This window comes from Protopterus annectens, chromosome 1.part1 (assembly GCF_019279795.1).
Source record: "Protopterus annectens isolate FY-2018-M chromosome 1.part1, PAN1.0, whole genome shotgun sequence".
NCBI lineage: Eukaryota > Metazoa > Chordata > Ceratodontiformes > Protopteridae > Protopterus > Protopterus annectens.
The window spans coordinates 372,016,146-372,039,754 of record NC_056726.1 but is presented as its reverse complement, the minus strand read 5'-3'; the positions used below and the strand labels follow the sequence as shown (position 1 = coordinate 372,039,754).

At 36.9% G+C, this 23,609-nt stretch overlaps 1 long non-coding RNA gene across 1 annotated transcript in view; it reads right to left on the bottom strand.

Annotated features, from left to right (window-relative positions):
• Positions 1-3,077: 3,077 nt before the first annotated feature.
• Positions 3,078-23,609, bottom strand: part of LOC122805173 — a 163,577-nt gene continuing 143,045 nt past the window's right edge. The window contains exon 2 of the long non-coding RNA XR_006365351.1: positions 3,078-5,684. This is a non-coding gene — a long non-coding RNA (uncharacterized LOC122805173). The remainder of the gene's footprint in view (positions 5,685-23,609) is intronic.

Sequence of the window (23,609 nt, the reverse complement as noted above, 5' to 3'; positions counted from 1 at the left end):
ATGCAGGTAACTCAAATCGCTTTTCAGGAGGCCAAAGACTTTCTTAATGACAATGCCGGTCTGGGACAGGGATGTGCTATATGTTTCCTCTGCATCTCCACTTGATTTCTCATTGGAGCCATGGCTCCAGTGGATATCCATCATCACCTGAAAAAAAAGAGAGAAAAGGTGGGGGGAAACAAAACAGAAAAAAATGGTATTCAGCAACACACTTTAACGAGAATAAGTACTTAAATCAATACAAATTTTTTTCTGCTCACCAACAGGATGACCGGTTGGCATCCTACCATGCAGGAAGAGGTAGTAGAATGAGCTAGTGTGTCAGATGTGGGAATCACATGCACTGACAGGATGCTGGGTAGAAACATCGGTGATGCACCCACATGCATCAAATACTATCCGGTAATTGATGGAATGGTAGCCCTTCCTATTGAGGCATCACTCCCCCTGTGGAGCAGGAGGGGGCCTATTTGCAACATGGGTGCAATCTATTGCACAGAGTACCTCAGGGAAACTTGTTAGCCCATGAAAGGCATGCATAGTCCTGGTTTGGTTAAATACATATACTGAGCCACACATGCCAAGAGTACATCCAGGAACTGCTACAGTGTCCTTGAGACAGAAACTAGTAAGATCCCCAACATGTCCCCAGTCTGTCTCTGGAAGGTCTTCATAGTAAGCATAGTGCGTTCCATACATACTTTGCTGTCCACAGGAATAGGAAGTCCACACATTCGTCCGGTGCCTCTATGGGGTCAAATATGCCCACCAAGACCCTTACAATGTCCCTATCCACTCTGAAGCTATCAAGGATTTCCTGATTATCAAATGTATAATCAGTAACAATTTGCTATATTTTTATCTTCTTGGCTGGTGAGCACTGCTTAGCACAAGCAGTTTTGGGCCAGCCAAGACAAGGACCTCAGCCCCAGAAATAGCAAAGCTTGCAACAATTGATAGCATTTTCACTGACTGCAATTCTGATATATTCAGCTATGCTTCTTTTTATATAGCGCATCTGCAAGCCAACACAAAAAAGTAAGAAAATATGAATGACAAATGGTCAAAAACATACTTCATTAGCATATGAAGATTTACATCACTTCATTTCCATCCCATTATTTGCACATAAGCATATTCAAGGGGATGACACATTGGCATAAATGGACTCCATGAATCACAGCACAGCTGCTCTCACTCACATATGTTTCAGAAAGCTTAAGTGCATTTGCATAAATAACTAGAATACCAGCCAAGAATTGTTCTTTGGCTGTCTGGGATGTGTTTGTGACTATGATAGGTGGGGTTCTTTGCAAAGCCAAAACTTTTAGATATACCGAACGTTTTGGCATTAGGGTTAGGGTTGGAGTACAGGCTAGGGGAAGGGGGTATATTTACTGTTTTGTACATGTGTTTGTGTTTATTAAGGAATGAGATTAAGTGTGCAAATGTTTCCAGGTTAGGGTTAGAGTTTGACCTAGGTGAAGGGATAGATTTAAGGCTGTGCATGTGTGTGATGGTGTATATGAACTTTTTGTGCATGAGTGAGTGTCTTGTGTAATGGAACTGTTAAGGAATTTTTTATTTTTGAGGCAATCTGTAAGCTAGCAGCAGGGTTAGGGTTAGCTCATATGAGTAAAGTGGTACAGGGAGCTGTTCCTCATTACCTTTAACATCCTTACTTGTTTTTACATTAATCTCCTTAAAGGAGCATCTACCGCTATTCTGGACTAGTACATTTAAAGGCAGACACTAGGATACTGCTACTACTACTACATACATGCATGCACACGCATATATGTTATTTGTATGATTGCACTGCCTCAGACATCTCAAAGCAGTGGATAAGCAGACGGTTACCTGCATTTGCAAGCTATGGTCACTCGCTGACTTCTTCTTCTTTTGGCTTTTTCCAGTTAGGGGGTTGCCACAGCAGATCACCTGTCTGCTCATAATTGGCAGTGGAGTTTTACGGTGTTGAGTTGTCAGCCCGGCACCCAACCTTCCACAGAAGGCACCCTCACTGGATCACTGCAGACACAAAAGTACAACTCCAAACTGGCACCAATTCATCAATGTGACTGGTAATTTCTCATTAACCCACAACCAAGTCTTAACAAGGCTTTGAGAAGTTACTCCTTTTCAGAGACTGTCAAGGGAGTATGAATGTTTTATCAGGCCATCAGACAGAAAAGGCTAACTGCAATTCTTACGGAAAGACAGCAGTTAAGATTTCATTGATTTCTTTGGGATAAAAATAGAAACATTTTCTTAAGAGATAGAGATCTCTAAATGCAACAATGGTAATTGAGCAAAAATGATTTTATAAAAGGTGTGTCACTTATAAAAATCTATTTTTTCTGGTACTTGATCTCTTTTCACTTTAACTCCTTTATTAAATTCATATATATTTAGTAATGTCATGAGTACACCTACATTAACAGAAAATAAAACAAACCACACATGCATTTTTTTTTTATTTTCATACATTGTACATATATGCATATATATTTAGTAATGGCATTAGTACACTTACATTAACAGAAAATAAAACAAACCATACATATGTTTTTTGTTAATTTTCATACATTATACATATATGTTTTCTTTTTTAACAATTATTTACTCCAACAAGACATAAATTGCTCAAGTTCTGCCTTCCCTGAAATTTCACTCCTCCTTATTCTGCATGTATTGATCCTGCAAAAATCTTGCTCAGTATAATTATCATAAATATTTTTTCTGGGGGCAAAACCTCTCTTCCTTGTAGGGGGAGCTTCACCCTTGAACCTCCAAAGTTTATATAATCAACCCCAAGGTCACTGCACATCAGTCAAGGGAAAACCCCATCTGCAGTGACCTCATTACAGGAAAATATATTTTGTCAGCTGATAATACACTGTTCCAAAAATGTATGACATTAATTGGGTTATCCAGTTCTTCAAATTTTTTGGCAATTTTAACAGGTACAAGTCACATTTCCAAGATTGTGATATATTTTTCCATTGTAGAATTTAATCATAAAGTAAAATGGCAGTAATATCTCACTCGTGGTGTACATTTTGCTGGCTTGGGTGTATTTTGTCAGTTCTAATCTACACCTGTGGGACGTGAGAATACTAGATGTGTGCAGGGGTTAACATGAAGTTAGCTGCTGTAAGTTATGCTTACGTAATGACTTTCTTAAAAAATAATAGAGTTTTTCAATCAAATAAGCATCAAGGCTGTAACTTCTTTAAAGAGTCTGCAGAGAAAACTAGCACATTCTAGCCTCCTGTCAGAATAAACAATCTTGTCATAAATGTATTGAAGTACGTTTTGAACTCCTTAGCCTCAATTTTAATTATCTATACAGAGAAATATTGCAATGGCATTAAATATTTAAAACCATATTATTTGCCCTTAGTGGTCATCAATCTTCCTGTGGGGTCAGAAAATATGTCATGTATTACCCTAATTATTTTCATGTAGAAATTTTACAGCTCTGTGCAATATTTTAAAGACTGATGATAAATATACTTTATAAACATAATTATAGAAAAATTCTTATGTTTACATTCATCCAAATGCATTTTTATGAACAAACTGTTACAAAATGAGATTAATATAAAATATGGGTTACTGTGGCATAGACGTAGGTAAAGACGCACAGCAAAGCTGAAAGCATTATACAAATATGGTTCTTCATTTCTGATTTTTTTGTTATGTTTACTTTGACACAGCAAAAAAAAAAAATGCCAAAACCTTTGCAGCAAACATAATAAGCAGCAAGCTGGCAGATTTTATTTTCTGCTTCTGTTTCTCGTATGTTTAGTAGTTTAACTTTTCAGTTTAATTTCTACCTTTAAAAACATTGGACAGGATTCAAAAACAGACTCAACCACAAGCAGTAAGGCTGTGGCAAAAAGAGCCTGTTGAAGTGACCATAGAAACCAGAGATTTAGAGACCATCAGCTGCAATGAGGAAGACCTCATTATCTGCTAATTTGCATGTCTCTGAGTTGCGTGGTGATTAAGTGCTAACTTGCCCTTTTCTGATCACCTTATGGTAATCACCGCTGGTAGCCAATGCATCATGTTAGTCATACACACACACACACACACACACACACACACACTCAGACGCGCACACACACACAGTTATACCCCTAACCTGTCCCTAATTTACAAGAATGTTCATTATGTCATCTATTATGTTTCTTTCCCTTGTAAATCATACATGATTGAAGTCAGTCATTAGTGTCATTATTATTATTGTTAAAAAAATACATTGTAATGCAAGACCTGTTACTCTACTGACTCTTTGTGGATTAGAGTATTATTTCAAAAGACTCCTTAGTGTCATCTAGGCTCCTCCTCCTCCCCACCTTTGTCTGAAATTCTTAAGCATGGCCCGCAGAAGTCATACACCTTTATAATTAGTCAATAGCAACAGAAACTAGGGTTTCAAAAATTGTCATTCTAATCTGCAGCTTCTTACTGCATGGCCTGTTGTTCTATTAACATTTGCATTGAGTTATTTTTCAAAGCAAATGTGTCTAGTGTCCCCCCTCACATTTCATCCACTGCTCATTGGTGTGAAGGAGGTGAGCGGTATGGCAGCACCCTCTTTCACACACACAGACACTCTCTGTACATCAACACCCCTCACCTGATCACACACACACACATACCCCATTCACCTATATACACACTCACTAACTAGACACTACTCATACCTCTGCATACACTCACATACTCAGCCACGCACTTACACACACATGCACACACTCCAAATACTACCCATCCACTAGACTCTCTGACACTTACTTCTAATGCATTCTCATTCATTGAAAGCAATGGATGAACACCAGAGTTTGGTTGCGTTAATTGTTTTAGCTGCCAGTAAGGCTGTATGCACCCAAGTGGTTCTGTGAATATCTTGTCTGTGTAAATCACTTACAGACATTTCTAGGGGCTAATTACCATATGTCACTCCCCTAGAATGCCTCATTAGCATTTGCACAAGGCCCAATAGCCAGCATCTGTGCTGCTGCACCTCTGTGAGTTAAGTACTGCAGTATGGCTACCTAAGTATTTGAAATGGCAACCACCGGTGAAAAAAGGGTTTACCGCTGATAGCAACTTTCCTGAATCCTGACTTTAATTTATGCAAGTTGCTACTCCTTTTGATTTAGTAACAGTATAAGGGTCTTGTTGTTTATACAAAAAGCATTCTTATAGCTTGATTACAGAATCAGTCTTTCCTCATTGTAACAGAGATTTTTAACGCTTTTTTTCACAATGCTGTTTATATTGATCTTTTCTTTGCTTACTGTCTTCCATCGTTTGCAAACATCTTTCCAGACATGATAAAAATCTTCTACTCATGTACTATTTTATGTTCTTCTGCATTCTACATTATTTTCTGATCACATCTAAACTTGTCCTAGCCACACAACAAAGCCTTTAATGAAATAAGAATCCATTGCTATCATCATGGTATATCTTCAGGTGACAGATGTGAGGTGAGATTCCCCAAGTGTCAGTTGCCCAAAGCACAAGACGCCAAGGAACAAAATGATGATCGCTCTTTAAAACACATTCCTGCTGGTGCATTTTCTTTAAAACAGGACATTTTTAAGTGTGTGTTGGCAGTGATGCCCTTGCTTCTGGAGATTTCTTCCATCTTCAAGTTGATGCAACTGTGGAGTTAGAAAATAAAAGTTTGAGTGTTGTTGGGGGTGCAGGGTGACTTGACACTCCTGGAAAAAAATGTAGTTTAATTTTTCAGTCTTTTGAGTTTTGGGAATTGTTTTTCTATCATACTGGCTCCATAGCATTCTGATGTTTGTGGTTCCTAAGGGCTACCATATATGTGAATCATAAACGAGAGACGTTCATATTAATATAGTCCTTCTAGTCTTTGTGCTAAGCCATCAGTCTAAATTTTATACAGTTCTTGCTGCTTGGTTTGGCACATTTTAAGCAATGCTTTTACTGTTTGAACTGTTTAAAAGTTTATTTGACTGGTATTGTCATGATTGTCCTTAACACATCCTACTCTGCCAGTGCTTAGAAGTATATTTTCTAGACAAGCTATGCTATAATCAAAAATTGGTAATATAAAACTGTTCTTTTTTCTAGAGAATAAAACTTCTATCATGATTGTTTAATTACAAATTATTTTGAATCAAATGAAAAAGCTGCAATGGCATGTCTCTCTATTTATATAGTGACATTGTCTGACATTTTTAAACATTAACAGAATTGTTTAACAACCTTGCCTAATCTTACGCATGTAAAGCTTTCCAGTAACTTGATAGCAATTTTGTCTATGCCCACATGCATGGCCAGGATATGGTTTGGTTTATTTGAACCCATTCTTCAGAGACCACTTCTTTAGGTCCAGCTAAATAAACATTTTCAGATAGTTTAATGCTTCACCCTGACCACCACCATGCAGGGATAAATCAAGCTACGCACACACAGAAGACTTAATCAGAGTTTGCAGACCTTAAGAAAAGTAAAAAAAATGTGTGCAGAGATTTTGCAAAATTAGCTAGTCAGTGGCAAACTGTCTTTGATGAAGTGTTGTTTAATGAGAAAATCAATACCATGCAGACATTGCGTGAAGATAGGCTAAAATGTCTAAAGAACCAAAAAGTATATTTCCTTATTTAAAACTCAGAACCATGTACAGTAAATGCTTTTTATAAACCTCTCCTGTTCAGTAACACTTGTGGTATGAGTTTTATTCTAAATTCTTGTGAGTCCGAAATAATACTCATACTGATTAGGAATAAAGAAAATAAACTTTTTATTCTTTTAAACATCTCAATTTATTTTGCCAGTGACATAGGGGATGAAAGGGAAGGAAGACTTGAAACCAGGAGAAAAGGAGGGTCCAGAGATTGCAGTGTGTCTGACTCCCCCTCATTATTGCCATTTCTAAGGCTTTCACGTCAATGGATTTGCTTATGTTACATAAGTGATTGGTATGTTATACATTCTGGAAGATTTTTAGAGGTATGTTATGTTCTCATTGAGGGCTATAAGTTGTTGATTGATGGATTTTTGTGAAATCATGGTATAGCAAGGACTGGGACTATGCCCTTTTCCCCACTGTTGTGCAATCCCAAAGCTGGTATATATAAGTAGCAAGGAAGGTGGGTCAGACCCCCACATATGGGGGTGCTGTCAGCCTGCTCCCAAAGAAAATATTTTTAGTGTTTTGTTTTGTTATGTTTAAAGTAGTGCATTTTCCCATGTTTGATCATTTTGGTATTTGTAGCTGCTCAGAGCTATATTCAGTCTTGTTTTTTTTTTCATTTATTTGACGGTCACTGTTTTGACCAGTGGACCATTTATGATAATAAACATATATAAGAACTAGAAAATATGCATCTATAATTAAAATACCATAGTGGGTGTGAAGTAAACATGTATATATTTTTTCTGAAATCGTACATTTACCTCCACATTGTATTTTGTACACAACTTTAGATCTCCTGTGCATATTAAAAGGAACTTTATCATAAGCACCATTTACTATGAATGAGATACATTTAGCCCACTATCCATATGTACAAATGCAGTTGCTTTCTGTTAGCAGACAGCCACTGTGGTCTGAGTTTGTTTAGGACATACATGGTCTAGTGTTTAACTGTTGTGGGATGTGTGATATTTGACATTTCCCTTTCTTTATTTCCCATTCATACCATCTACTGCTCTTTTTAAACTCTCCATGAAATAACGTCACATTAGTGGAGCAGCAACAGTAAAGGTTCCATAAGTAGCATTTGCTAAAAAGAGTAGGGGAACTTCAATGTGATCTGGCCAAAATTTCCGTTTGTCAGTTTGAATCTCACCTTGTGATTCCCCTAAAAAGAGGCCATTGGTCTAGTAGGAACCTGATCAACAAAGAATAAATAAAAACTAAATAAATAAGAAGGTAATCTTGTGCTAAGAAAATTTTCCTGAAGTGAATTTTGTTTTTCCTCCTTGCTATAGGATTCTATGTATCTGGAAGGAATGCACATAAAGTACTCTAGAATTAAATTAAACAAATATTCCTTTATTTTTCTTAGCATACAACCTTCATCTAAAATGAATGTCAGCTGAAGTGTTACTTCAACACTGCTGAGAGGGCCAAGCTTCACCCCCCTTTGTGTTGACATTTTTAGTACAACCGATTCAACAAACATACTACAAAAATAAAACAAATAGAATCCTTACTTTTTAAAGTTTGCTTATTAAAATGTATGTATGGAGTGCATCTTCCATATCGGAATATGTAATGCTTTATACAGAAAGCCCAACAGACAATAAGCAGCTAACAGGAGTCAGAGTGTAGCAATCAGTGAACCTGTGCTAGTAAAGGACATACATATATTCACTCTGTGTGTATTTTCTTTTGTTTCCTATATTAAGATTTGTTTTGAAGAGTATTTGATGTAATTATGGTTTTCTTTACTCATATTCACTACAGTATCCAGGAGTTTCAGGCAGTGTGATATTAGTGTTACGCTGCAACCAGTCAGATCAAAATGGATTTATCCCATCAGTGAAATATCACCTCACCCCCATTAGAATACCATCTCCATTCCTACAACCTCAGTGCCTCCGAGTTCCTTTACCTCAGTAGAGTGTGTGTGTGTATATATATATATATATATATATATATATATATATATATATATATATATATATATATATATATATATATACCCTGTAGCCTTCAGTACTTTAAATGTTTATGAATGTGTTGATTTACCACTATAAACTGCCTCAGGATTTTTATGATTTTACTGTGATAAAGCAAAATACAGTATACTATAATAAAGAGGTCCATCTGATATAACCATCAGGTTTTGGGCTCCATGGGTCTTAGCAGAGACGTTTTCACTGGCTCCACAAGCAATGGTATCGGTGCTTTGGGTATCAGTACACACATCTGCCCAGATGAAATCAGCCTTTTAGACCACTGATGGTCCTGACAGTGAATAGACTAACATAAGTCCCAGATCCCCAAACCCCAATTGTTATGTAAACCTCTTGTAACAAATCTAACATTACGGTACAAGGCCGTTATTTTAATTCCTACTCATTGATTTCAAAGCCTGAAGAGATCAGTTGAGAGCAGACAACACAGGATAGAGTTACAGATGGCGGAGAAGGATTGTTGTTAAGCTTGTTCTGTCCAGTTCCAGAAACCGGCAGGTATAACAGGAAGTGCTGACAAAAGAACAAGGTAAAAAACATTGACTGCAAGAATGCTGCTGTTGTTTGGTTACCTACATGGTAGGTAAAGTGATGAAGTTACTACTGACCCACCACAAACTGAAAATAGCAGCTGAAATTGTAAGTAGAACAAACCTACTGAAAGGCACACTTTATAGGTAGACATGTATTTATTGCGAAATATTAATGGCGTCCTATCCAAACTTCAAGCTGTCACAACTCATCATATTAACTAGACTTTCTATCAGTGTGTTGTTTACATTGATCAACAACACAGAGGATTATGATCAGGCTTCATAACTGGCTTATCTTGTGTTTAAGATATTGATGTCAAGAAATTCACCTCAAGAGCAAAGGTCAAGAGGTGAATCTTTGTATTAATGTCAGGAGGAACTCATAATAGAGACTGATGATTGGACATTTATCTGCTCCATGTTCTACCACATACAGAAAAAAATAGAAAGTGTAGGAGCACAGAGTACATTACTGGCTCTGAAAATCAGTGACTCACTTAGCGAGTATTACGAAACAGACAGCAGCATACCTCTCAACCTCTTTGCTTAAGAATTCTAGACAAATCCAAAAAATAATGCGCTTAGAGGGGCAAAGGGGCAAATCAGGGTCAGTTTTTAAATATTGCCCCAATTCACTTAAAAATTAATAGAACAACATACTTTTCATCAACACATTTTCTGCAGAATAAGAAACAAGAAACTAATATCTGGCAATTACTGACAGTGACTTAGCAGAAAATCAAATATGTTTATGAGGAAAAAAATATGGGACAAAATCAGGGAAATTGTGCATAATCAGGGACAGTGTAAAGATAACGAGATTTAGTAGACATAATTCAGAGCACTCCTCTGGCAGAATGTAAAACCTGTTAAATAGTTCACTCTAATACTTTTGTTTTTTAAAGTTCTGACAACTTTTAAAAGTTTGTTTATTTTCTGCCGCTGTATTTTGCTAGCCAACAATCTCCTCTGTTATCCCCTAGTGTGAAACCTGATACTAACAGCAATTAGGGTGCCCTTAATAAGGTTTCATTAAGACCCTTAAGTAATTGTTAAGACTGGATCTCATGCCAGGGAAGCACTTAGCACGTTCGTCTTTTTCACAGTTTCATAGCGTAATAGTGGCACTCTGTGCACTGTATATTTGTAAAACATTATGTTAGTTATCTAAGCTCTTTGCAGTAAACCATTTTAACTCTGGGAACTACACATTCAGGCTGACTCACTCACTGGTTAGACTCCATAGAAGATTACAATCAGATTTGTGAGCATAACCAGAATATGTGTTGAAAACATGAATGTCAAGAAATTTACCTCAAGAGTTGACTCTTGGTGTCCATGTTGGGAATACATAATTTCTTGGGTAATAATCACATCATATTTTTTTGCAGTGCAAAGAGCTTTACCTGTTCTCGTGTACCACAGAAGTTAGAAAAAAAACAGTGTTGCAGCAGTAAGTGTTCTACAACTTAGAAAACGTAATACACTATCTGCTGATACACAGAGAGTGGCTCAAACAGGCTTAATCACCGAATAACTCAATTTAATTTATGATAAGTGCTTTCATCCACCAACAGAACTTCATCAGATCAATTTACTCTAAATGTGTGAGTTTATTTCTTCAGTACTTTCATAGAACAGGAATTAACATCTGAAGTTGTGAACTGTTTATTACTGTTGCTTAATATTGTAACGTTTAAGTGTTTTTATTTTTCATTTTTCACAAATAACAAGGAAGTAAAGTCAGTTCTCTACCTTAACTTAGGGGACAGCTATCTCCTCTCATATCTGTTGTGGTTTCAGTTAAAATGTGTAATACAGAGGTTATGGTGAAAACTTTCTGCAGCTAAAATGCACTAAAATGAAAGTATATAATGGTTAGTAAGTGTTATAATTTAAACTGTGTTTCAGTGGTATTCGCAGTAAATGCGTTCTGCATAAAAGCCCTTAAATCTTGTCATTTCAAGCTACAAAACTGAGTGAAAGCTTGAGGACAGCCCTGTTGCTTTGCTGCTATTTTCCGGAAGAAGCCTGTTATTTATTTGTACAACTTAAAGTTGATTTACAAATGCAGAACAAAATTAAGAGTTTACTGTTTTGTAGTAATGTTGATTTGCTTTTTCCCATGCTGTTGTGTCTTTACCATTACTCACGATTACAGAATAAACTTCTGCATAATAAACTGAATCAGACAAATTAAATGCCAAATACTTCTGTCCCTGTTTATATTTTAACACTGTTTCACTCTGAAGGAAACTGAGTTTATTGTGCAGTATTTTTCTAAAAATGGCCTGTATGAATCTACAATGCAAGCATTTCCGTAAGCATTTTAAATAATAAAAATGTAGCTAAAGAGAAGAAAAAGAACAAATCTGTTATCTAGTTACTGGTGTGGTTTTCAAATACAGTATAAACAATAAGATTGATATTTATAGAATCAAGAACACTGCACAGCATATGTAATTATTTTTATGTGGTGTATTTACTTCAGTAGTACTTTTTCTACTGTATTTTGTGTAACTGTAAGGTGCTAAAACAAGTTATATTTGAAAGAAGCTGCATTTCTTGAAACAGTGCATAATATGCTCTGCAAGTATTTGCAAAAATAAATTCTATAAATTTTACAATGTCTAAAGGTTATTGCTTATATTGCAGTGTTTGCTCTGCACAGATTAAACATACTATCCACATGCTTTTATCTGTTTCCCATGTAGCAATAAGCTCCTGATTTTAGTGATGATCTAATTTTTAGGGCTCATCCACCCCATCAGACTAGACATCATCATCAAAATGTCCCTGCTTTTTGTGTGCAGATATAATCCTCCATCATCTATTCATTTATTTAGACATTTGTTTACAGCCTGCATATGCCAATCCAAATGGCCTTTTTAAGCCATGACTCAGCTCATGGCGGTGCATTTGTAGTCTGCGCTTAATAAATGTAAATTAATATTCTAGAGATTTATCAACGTGCCTAAAACTACTTTTTTATCTGTGTGTTAGCACAGTGGTAAGGACTTTTCCTCACAGCATAACATCTGAGGTTCTCTGGTCTTCTCAATGACCAGCTACACTCAATTCTCTATATGTACCGCTTGCCTCTGTGGCCCAGCTCACAACTGAAAAGGGCCATTGGCCAAGCTTAGGAGGCTATGGACTGGATGGAATTGCTTCACTAGAGGCATTTTACATTCTGTCTATTACATGTATAAGAGTTGCACTTTGCTTGTTTTTGAAGATGTGTATTTTTTTTCTTAGATGTCTTGAGATGGTTGCTATGTCAGACTGAGTATAGGCGGCAGTGTGCCTGAGCCATTATGAGCTTGTTAGCAAGTAGACCGCACAATAGTTTCAGTACATATGTTATGTATATATATATATATATATATATATATATATATATATATATGTATTTTTTTTTTTTTTTTCACAGAAATAGTAGTATGTTGATTCAGTTACTGTCAGCTGCAGTTACTACCTAAACTGATATGATAAATGCCTAGCTATTTATACCATATGACTTTATAAGTAGCATTACTGTCATTATTGCAGGAACCTAACAGTGCTAATATGTCAGTAGCAGATAAAAAGGACTAAAACACTAATGGGTACAGGGTGCCACTTCTGGTTGGCTGGTGGATTTAATGGACAGTTTTTTTAGATGGAGGCTGTATAACTGCTTTTTGATTAGGGTGAACCAAGTATTTGACAGGGCATTCTGATGAGGCTATGAGTGGTCAGAGTCATTTAGTGAAGGGGTGCCTAAATACCCGCTGTGATATGATTATATCAGCAGCAGTAGTACAGAATGAATGCCTGGTAGTTAACACACAGAAACTTGTGCTAGTATCAAACTCCTTTCATACTGCATGAAAGTTCTGCTGAGAATTATAGATACATGGATACATGGAGTAGTAGAAAATAAGATGGAAGATGAGCAGTTCAGATTCAGGTTAAACTGACCTGATGCTTGCAGTGAGACAGACAGTTGAGAAGATGCTAGAGATGAGGAGAGTCCAACTGGGCACTCCAAGAATTGGAGAAAGCATATGACAAGGTCCCAAAAAAGCTGATTTGGGCAGTTTTGTAGTGGTTCAAAGTCCCAGAAATGTTAGTAGAATTAGTGCAGGGTATGTATAAGGACCCAATGACTCAAGTATGAAGAGTGTTTGGTCTCACAGAGGGGATGGCAGTGGGAGTGAGTGTACACCAAGGTTCAGCTGTGAGCCCACTACTATTCATACTGGTGATAACTTACATCAGCAATCAGGCTGGATGGGACAGATCAACAAAGTTGCTGTATGGAGATTGTGTGGCATTACAGGCAGACTCTGAGCAAGAACTTCAGTAAAGGATAGAGGAATCAAAAGCATAAATGAAGACACGTGATGAAACTAAGTATAGATAAGACAGTGGTAATGGCAGCAAATTGGGGAACTCAGAAGATGCTAAGAACTGAGGTAAAAGGGAGGATAGTGGAACAGGTTAATAGCTTCAAGTATCTGGCAGGGTGGTTTGGAAGAAGGGAAGTCTGAATGAAAAGGTCAAAGCTAGAATTAGAGTGGCTGCAGCTAACTGGCATAGAATGTTGGGTGTAATATATGACAGACAAAGACCAAAGAAGCTGAAAAGTAAGGTGTAACAAAACAGTGGTGTTGCCAGTACTACTATATGGTACAGAAACCTAGGCAGTAAAGACCGAGCAAATGAGAAAGCTAGAGGTGATGGAAATGAAGTGAGCGTTAAGGGTGGCAGGATGTACACTGTGGGACAGATGAAGAAATGAGGACATGAGAGCAGAAGCCAAAGTAGCTCCAATTGCAGAAAGGGTCAAACAGAACAGTCTACAGTGGTTCGGGCACATGTGCAGAAAAGCAGAAGACAATCTGGTGAAGAAGATTTGTGACAGACAGGAAGAAGGCAAGAGGAAACAAGGGCATCCAACAAAGAGGTAGATGGACTGTGTATGAGAAGATCTGCTACAGTCAGGCATGAGTGCCGAAGAAGGCAGGAGTGTGACATTGAATCAAGAGAGATGGTGACAGTTAACAAGACAGCCCGACACCATGTAGGAAATGGGAAAAAAGGGGGTTGATCATGATGATGATAAATTATACATTGTCATGTCATTGCCATGTAAAAATACCACACTTATTTAATATGCTGTCATTTAATATCAATGCAGTCGTTTACAACACACTGTGGTACTTGACAATGGAAATGTTCAGTACCAAAGTACAAACAGACTAATTGCATTTTAGGAATTAAACCATAAGTAAATCATTGTCATACTCTTTTCTCCACCCTTTTAGCCTAACTTCATAGGCCTACATTGCAACATACACATTCTTAAATGTTTCACTAAAAAATGAAAACACCAAAACTCAAACTACAGAAAAAGTGGAAGCAGCGTCTTCATAGAGAACACAACAAACTAAAATTTTATTAAGCGCTTTTTGTCTTAAAACCAACGCCATATTTCATCAGATAAATCCTGGCCTACAAAAATGCAGAAGCTTTTATACAAAAGTCATACCCCATCTTATAATGACATCATCTTAAAGGCATACAAAACAATAACTAAAACAAATCAAAAATATATTTAAATATTTACTTATAAAAACCTTTTAAAATAATTATGTTTTAACAAAGATGAAAATGTCACTTAGTTGAAAATTAAAAGTAAAATTGCCTTCGAAATGCTTTCAATTTGAGAAAACTAGTAATAGAAAATGTATCAAGTCCTGGAAAGGTAGCATCATTAAAATATACTTGCCAAAACAATTCTTTCATTTCCAGGTGTAATCCAAAAGGACCACCTCTAACATTAGGAATAACATTCTCCAACACTAAAAAATTAAAAGTGATGACCAGGAAAAGCAGCTACATGCCTAGCTATGGCATTAGTTACATTTAACTTAGAAATAGCATACAAATGTTCTTTTACTCTTCCTTTTAACTTACATTCTGTTTCCCTATGTAAAAAGCAAAACAGCATTCACATAGGGCAATATAAACTACTCCCTTACTATTAGTTAGCTGAGCTGTGGACAATTAAATTTTTCTCATTGACAATAATGTACCTACAAACATTGCACATATTACATTTGGCCAGTCCTTTCACAACATTAGTAAACATAGGTTTTTCTTTTGTTTTAAAAAGATTTTTAGAGACTGCCCCCGCCTATATGTGATTATGGGGTATTTACATAGCTTCTTTACCCATTCCAGATTATCTCTAATTATGACCCAGTTCTTTTTCAAAATGCCTTGTATAATTCTATAATCCATAGAGAAGGTGGTGAAAAAAGAACTTTTGTAATTAAACTGAACTTCAAAAGTGACTAGCGCTAATGAGTTAGGATTGTCTCCTGTGGGCCCATTATTGTTGGTTATTACACTACCATTGGTGGGCATAAACTTATGATCATGTAAAATGGGAACATACACATTGTTATTAATTTTTTCCCTTACTTCAACAACGAACTCCTGAATAAATGCTTCAGTGGTTTACCCAGTCTCCACCAGAGAAACTGCACCATCTAATGTGCCCCTGAGTTCACACATCCTACCTCACCCCTGGAAGAGGAGACTTCTATCTCCCTTCCTCCCTGGGAATGGTCAGAGGGCCACACCCCTTCATTCCTCTCCATTCCTGCCTTGGTTCTCTAGTGCCAAGGCTGCTATTCAAGCCCTGGTCAAACAGGTCACAGTTAGGAGCTCGTCCTCTGCACCACGGAACCAAGCACCGTATTGTTTTTTTTATTTTTATTCAGAAAGGTACTGTACAATTATACAGTAATTATACAGCAAGTGCCATAAAAAGTTCTGCAAAAGTTATCTAGCTAAATGTATTTGTTTGTTTGTTTGCCTGGATAGGCCACTGATCCTGATGGACCTTTTGATGACCCAGACCAGGAATAAAGAATCAGATACAAGAGAAAAGCTTCAAAGTCATAACAATGTCAGCTATGAAAACAATAGATTATTTAATTGAAGTACAATTGAATAATTACATGGCCAGATGCTGTCAAACATTACACTCCAGTAATATGTTTAAAACAAAACAAAGCTGTTATATTTATATGTTATTCATTGAGGGAGGTATAGAGGGGAAAGTATGACAGGAAAGAGGAGTTATAAAGTGGGGGAAGAGAGCAGAAGGGGTTTGAGAAGAGTAAAGGATGTAGCAGGTTAATAATGGAATAGATAAACAGAGATGTGTCAGCAGCAGGGAGGTTGATGAGGTAAACTGCCATGCTGTGGTATGACTAATGTTTTCCCTAATCAGACTTTCAAAGATGGTAACTTCACTGCACAGCAGGCTAACAAGCAACTAAAGTAGCATTATTAGTATTTTTTTTTACACAATCGCTTTCCATTTGCTGTAGTTTGCCGGGGACTCATTTTTATGCATATTAACCTCTAACTTTGAAAACTAAAAAACAATGTGTCAGACCTGATGGTCTCCAGACCACATAGCTTAGGTGACCCATTTTTGTTATCATTTAGGTACTGAAATATTTAAATGCAAATAATATTTCTAAGGAGACAATCCTGAAATAAAAGATGCTGCATGAAGATAAAAAGTGGAATACAAATGAAAGACTTTGTAAGGGAAAAGACATGGTCTCATAAATGCCAAACATTATAGGCAGAAATAGTTGCATAGCTGCCTTGTGACAAAGGCCAAGTATGTTGTCACCTGTGTCAAACATACAACAGTTTCTGGGAAAGACAGTAACAGAAATAATTTAAATATGGTGCCAATGCCCCCCCTTTTGGAATCATTCTACAGCAATGAATCGGGGAAAAAAAACATGCATGAGCAACTTTGGCAGAAGAAGAAATAAGTTCTTCCTTCTCTCCTGCAAATTTCTGCACAAACATTTGAATAAGGTGCCCTGGAAAGGTTTCAAAAGAAAACATTGTCATTCTAGTATATCACAACAATCAGCTGTTTGTGACAAACAGAGATTTAGCCAGAGATTCCACTGCTCATTTTATTTGCATTCTCTCTCACTCAAACCAGTTATTAAGTACTACCAAACTATGTAATAAACACATGCACACAACTGATTAACGAGACTGCAATAAATCATACTGTGTTTGAAAGCAGAACAATAATAAAAGCCTGATGTACTGCACGAATATGGTAGCAAACGTACTGCTCAGATATTTACAATAACAAACAAGACACTGATCTGGCGATTAAGAGGAAAATGCTGTAGAGAAGGCATATGCAGATGAAGTCTATTCCTGCCTAATGCATGGACTACGTATTCCCAGCATATTGACAGGACTTTGACCTATAGCTTTTATAGACCTTTATAGCTGATTACTGGCTGTATCAAGGAGCTGGGGATTTGAAGTCTATGCATTCAATAAACATAGGCTTTTATTGTGTGTCTCTCCTACAGCATCTCATTTTAGTCAAGAGAATTTATGGTAAGCTGCCCTTGAAATAAGAAACCAAAGTATTCGTATCAGTAAAGTGTTCATAGGCAATGACTCAGCCCTAAGGAAAATAAGCCCTAGAAATTATACACACCAGGAAAGAACAAATTATGTCCATGCTTTAGTTCAGCATGCAATTATGTCTCATCCTACTGTACAGTTATTTCCATAGCTTCTAAAAAAATGTTTTAAAGGTTGTTGAATGACAGAATGCTACTGTATCCCACTGTGGTGTGCTTTTTTTTTAAACTATGAAGAGAATTAATGCTATCCTTTGCTTTATTTTAGATTTTCTTCATGCTGAAAGAAGATACATCTTTCTCAACACATTTCACTAAATTAACATTTTAACAAACAAAACAGTAAGAAATTAAGATATTGAAAAATAAATGAGGTGTTCAGACTCTTTGAGGTATGTCCTAATTTCTCCAAGAAGGGTATTGTTATATACCGCATTACATAAAAAAGGCACAAATGAAGCCTATAAATGAATGGCTGCCTTAAGGACAGCAGAAACTTGAGTCATTTAAAATAGACCACTGCTATAAATTAAGTTAGCTGATGTCAGAGGCACTTGTTAGGTCATTTTGAAAAAACATCTGCAAAAACCAATATATGTTAATAATGTGATCTGTTAAAGCAAAACTCAACACAGCTTGCTTCAATGAACCAAATGCGGTTTTACCAGTAAATAATGAATTTATTCTATGACCACCACAACTAGAAAACTTCTGTGTTCCCAGAACTACAGGAATCTCATGTGGTAACTATCTAATTTAGGGGTGCAGGAGACATAACTCCTAGTGTGACAGAGTTTGATGAGTCTGCCCCCAAACTGTGTTCATTATTTAGTTGTTGTATTGTCTGGTTAGCTATTATATTCTCGAAAGCCGACAATGCTGAATCTGACATTGTTGACACGAGAATAGCGAAAGTGCAGAACATCAAATGGGTAAATGGAAATCTCCATAAGGGAAGATTTCTGTTTACTTCAATGTAGTGTGGTGTCGGAGTTGGTATATTTAAGTAGCGGAGGGTGTGGGGGGTGCAGGGTTTTTTTTTTTTTTTTTTTTCTGAACATTCGAAATTTTAATGATTCGATCATTAAAGGTCGACCTTTAGTGATTCGAACCATTAAACGTTCAATGTTCTAATATAAACCCGTATTGTCTAGAGTGTGCAACTTTTGAACAGCTAATGTTATGCATGTAATAATTTATTGCTGAAAATGATTGCTTTAATTATGTGCCCAACATTACCCAAGTAACCATTTTAGACATATTGGTTACCAAAGAAGGAAATGCATTTGTTGCATTTATTGGTAATTTATTAAGTGTATCACCTTACTGTATGGGTCTAATTGTCACCCTACCCACTCACTCTCTCTATCTTTCTAGTATACCTGCAGAACATATTTTTTATATATCAGAATAATTAGTTTGCTGAAAAATATGTGACAATAGATTTGGAATCATTACTACATTTTATGAAAGAAATTTCAAGTTAAGCAACATATAGTATTAAGAAAATTAATCAATAGCAATTGTCTACCCCAAGTTACAGAATTGTCATGACCGACAAAGATACAAATTGTGATTACCAGATAGACTGTTGATAGCTGAAAAGTTACTAGAAGTATGAAACAACCTTTTAAATGACAAGAATGTGGTAGAAATATTGGGGAAAGAGATTATTACTAGTATTGCTTATGGAAAACATACAATTATTCAAAAGGTTATCATTTATTTATTTATTTATTCAATGAAGTAACCAGGGTAGAGCACTGATCCAAATGGATTTATTTCAGTCGCAGCCTGGACAAATATAAATGACAACAGGCAAGTTAACAAGCATTGTGAAGACAAAATGCACTGTGAAGGTAATAATGACTCAATAACAGTAATAGTAATAATAATAAAGTACACAGTAGATGGGACAATAGTAAGGGATGGTTAAAGTAAAGAGGGAAGTAGAAGAGAGTAAAATAGTGAAGGGACAGTATAAAGGATAGCAAAAGTAAGGTAGGAGAACACAGAAATTAAGTATAAACAATATATACAATGCATAAGAGATACCACATACCAGTGCAGGGAAATATTGTGAGGAAGATAAAGGTACCTGACTGGTGAAGGAGAGAGTGGAGAATTAACTGACGTGTCCAGAGAGAAAGCATTTGCAAACTGACTCAGACTTTAAGATTAGTACAGAAGGATTCTCAGACTTTGGGGCCTAGGATGGAGAAGGCATGATTAGTGTAATGAAATCTAGTTCTGGACATTGAAGAAGTGAACCAGAGTGGTTAAGACTTCTTTATTTATTTCCAGTTTGATTACCGGGGAAGTCCACTGGGCCTAGACAGCCCGTTTTCAGTGGAGGCCCAGGGAGAAAAGCTCCACGAAACAGATTATAGTAAAGATAGTAGTCCAATAAAAATAAAAGTACAAGTACAAATACATATCAAATAATACAAAGCATGAGCAATATTGCCAATAGTGGAAAAATATCGTGCAGATACATTTTTAAAAAATTCACACAGTTAAAGTTAAAAGTCAAAAGCTATTTACAATATTTACAGAGTGTGAGAGATCATATGGGAATTAGCTAAAGAAGGTTATAGCCAGCTATAAGGTGCTTAGGAACTCAAGAGGATATCCTCCCAGGGGCTTTTGTTAAAGATTTCTAGGTAGGGATAATGCAGTTACATTTCCATTTGGAGGAGAGGTAGGTGTAAAGCTGAGTTTTGAAGTTGTTTGTGTTTGACACTGTCCTTAGTGTGGAAGGGATAGAGTTCCATTTCTTACCTAAGAAGGAGAGGAGAAGTTGTCCAGCAGGAAGTTTAGGTTTTTGGTCAGTAATTAAGTTTTGGTGTTCAGATCTGAGAGTTCTATTTGGGGTGTATGGGGGAAGGCTGTTAGAGTGGGGCATTTGGTTGGATTAAATATTAGTCTATGTGCTGTAGTGAGCTGGAGGAAGTCCAAGTAATTTGTGAATTCTAACCAGTTGAGGGATTGGGGGGTAACACAGTGATGACTGGAATGTTTGGCTTTGGTGGCAAATTTAGAAATTTTGTTATAACAGCTTTCAAGTTTGGAAGTGATGGCAGAGGATAGGATAGTTAGTAGCAGGGCACCGTACAGAAGGGAGGGAAGGAAGTAAGAGGAGGCCAGAGTATGCCTGGTAGAAGTAGAGAGGAAGTGGTTGTTCCTGTATAGCATACCTAGTTTTTGGTGGGTTTTCTTTTATATTTTACTGAATATGGATTGTCAATCTTGAAGTGTTCATCTATAGTTACACCGAGTAGTTTGGCAAAGGGAACAACTTTGATTGGAAAGTTACTTTGGCTAAGGACTTGAAAGGAATTTTCATCAAAAGAGAAAGATTTTGAGGGTGTGAATAGTAGTATTTTAGATTTGTTAGCATTTAGAGAAAGGTGATTTTGACGCATCCAGATCTCAGTAGTTGAGAAGGCAGTCTGAGTTTTAGGTAGGAGTTCAGGGAGGTTAGAGGCCGAGTAGACAAGTCTAGAGTCATCTGCATACTGATAACTTTGGCATTAGGAATAGCATAGTGAAAGTTATTGATAAAGATATTAAACAGCATTGGTCCGAGGATGGACCCCTGTGGTACTCCAGTAGGGGTAGGTAAGAAAGGTGAGGTTACCTTCTTAGCTTGTAACTGAGAGTATGTCTGCAGAAGTTGGGAGCAAGGGATGGACAGTAGTGTTCTTTGAGGAACTTGTAGAGTTGAGATTCAAGAAACGAGTTGGCACATGGTTGGGCAGGTAGCCGACTGGCTTTAAGGGTGATACATTGATGCTTATTCCTAGGAGTTAGGGTAATGAAATGGCAGCCAGAATTGCTTATAGTTTGGACGGTAGAGGAGTTTTTCTTGGATGCTGCTACAACCAGTGTAAGTCCATATTCAAGATGTGCAAGTAGAATGCCTTTGCCTATGACATTTCTGGTTGGTCTGGAGAGAAAGGGGGGGGGGGGGGATTTTATAGGACCTCTTGAGTTAGAAAGATTGATTCTAAACTAGAAAAAGACTTTTTTCTGTAGCTTGTGATTAGTAAAATAGTTGTTAAATCAGGAAAAGTATGAAGCAATCTTCTGGGATATTATTTAGCAGGGTCAGTAGAACAACAGATAGCATATCTATGTTTGGTGTAGAAGGTTGTGGGTTCTATTCCCCGACCAGGAAAATGGGTCACTGACACTGCAGTGTAGCATAAGGAGGGGAGGGTGTTGCACTCCTGAGTATCTCATCCTTTGGGTAAGATGTTAAACTAAGGCCCCATCTGCCTGAATTGGTAGTAGCTCAGGTGGATGTTAAAGATCCCACAACACCTATCAAAAACAGTAGGGTAAGGTCCCCAATGCCCTGGCCTAATTTTCTCTAACAATGAAAAGAGGCTACTAGCCTAGTGGAACTAATTTGGTCAACAAAGATAAATATATACATAGATTTATAAATTTATTTTATTTTATTTTACATTTGTTAACCGGGCTAGTCCAACTGGATACATGTCCATTTTCAGTGGAGGCCCGAGGAGAAAAGCTCCGCTATCTACTACATGATAACAAAGTATATACAAAATACATAAGGCATTTAAAGCACAAATACACAAGGCATTTAAACCACAATATGAGGATGTGCAGAAAAAGGTAGTAGGGAGATAAAGACGTTACTTAAGTACTGGTACGCATAATATGAGACAGCATTAATTAAATTGTTAAAAGTTAGCAATAGAATTTTGAGAAAAGTATAGTTTATAGATAAGAGAGTCCATTTCTCAGTAGAAATGAAAAAATTGAAAAAAAAAATAGAGATGGGAGAAAGTGAAAAGGATGCAGGAGATGGGAGGAGGTAAAAAGATCAGCTTGGGTTATTGCAGGAGCATAGCCAGTGGTTGGTTAGAAAGTGTTTCAGTTTAGTTTTAAATAGTGTGATGGAAGTTTGGGCTATTAGGTCTGGAGGAAGTTGATTCCAAATTTTACCAACAGAGTTGGAAAATATAGATTCACCTGCGGTGTTCTTTGATAGAGAAGTTTGAATCAGTATTTTATTAGAAGAGCGAAGGTTTTTTAGGTTGTTGTAGGGTTTTATAAGGGTGGAGAGCATTGGTGTATTTTCAGGGTGGTGAAGGGCTTTATGGGCTATTGTAAGCTGATAGTATTGAATTAGGTGGGGTAACTCTAGCCACCCTAGGTTAAGGAGGTTCAGGCAGTGATGCGTTTTATATGGGGAGGCAGTGGCAAATCTGGCAATGTTGTTGTAGGCTGCAGTAAGCTTATTGATGTTGCATTTAGAAAGGTTAGTATATATTGGGGAAGCATATAGTAGTGTAGAGATAAGATGTGTTCTAGCTATGGTAGTTCTTGCTTCAGGAGTTAGGAAAGATTTGATTCTGTAGAGAGAACCTAATTTTCTATTAGTTGCTTTTATGATGGAGTTAATATGAAAGTCAAATTTAAGTAGGTTGTCAATAGTTATGCCCAAAAGTTTGGTTGTTTGGTCTGGAGAGATAAGGGTGCCATTATTAGAAGTAAGTGTGAAGTTAATAGAGGGAGACAGGTGTGTGGGTAAAAAGAGGAGAAGTTTAGTTTTCTTAGGGTTTAAGAGGAAACAGTGATTGGAGAACCATTGCTCTATGGTGGTAAAAGTTTTTTGGGTAAGGGAGTGGAGGTCAGTTTGGTTGGTGGCAGAGCAAATGATGGTGGTGTCATCAGCGTATTAAATACAAGTAGTTAGAGGGGTGGCAAGATGCAGGTCGTTAATAAAGATGGAAAATAAAAGAGGACCTAAGATGGAGCCCTGGGGGACTCCTAAAGTGGTGGGGAGAAGTTCAGAAAGATTGTTGTTCCATAAAACGGCTTGTTTCTGATTTTGAAGGTAGGAAGTAAACCAGCTTAAGGC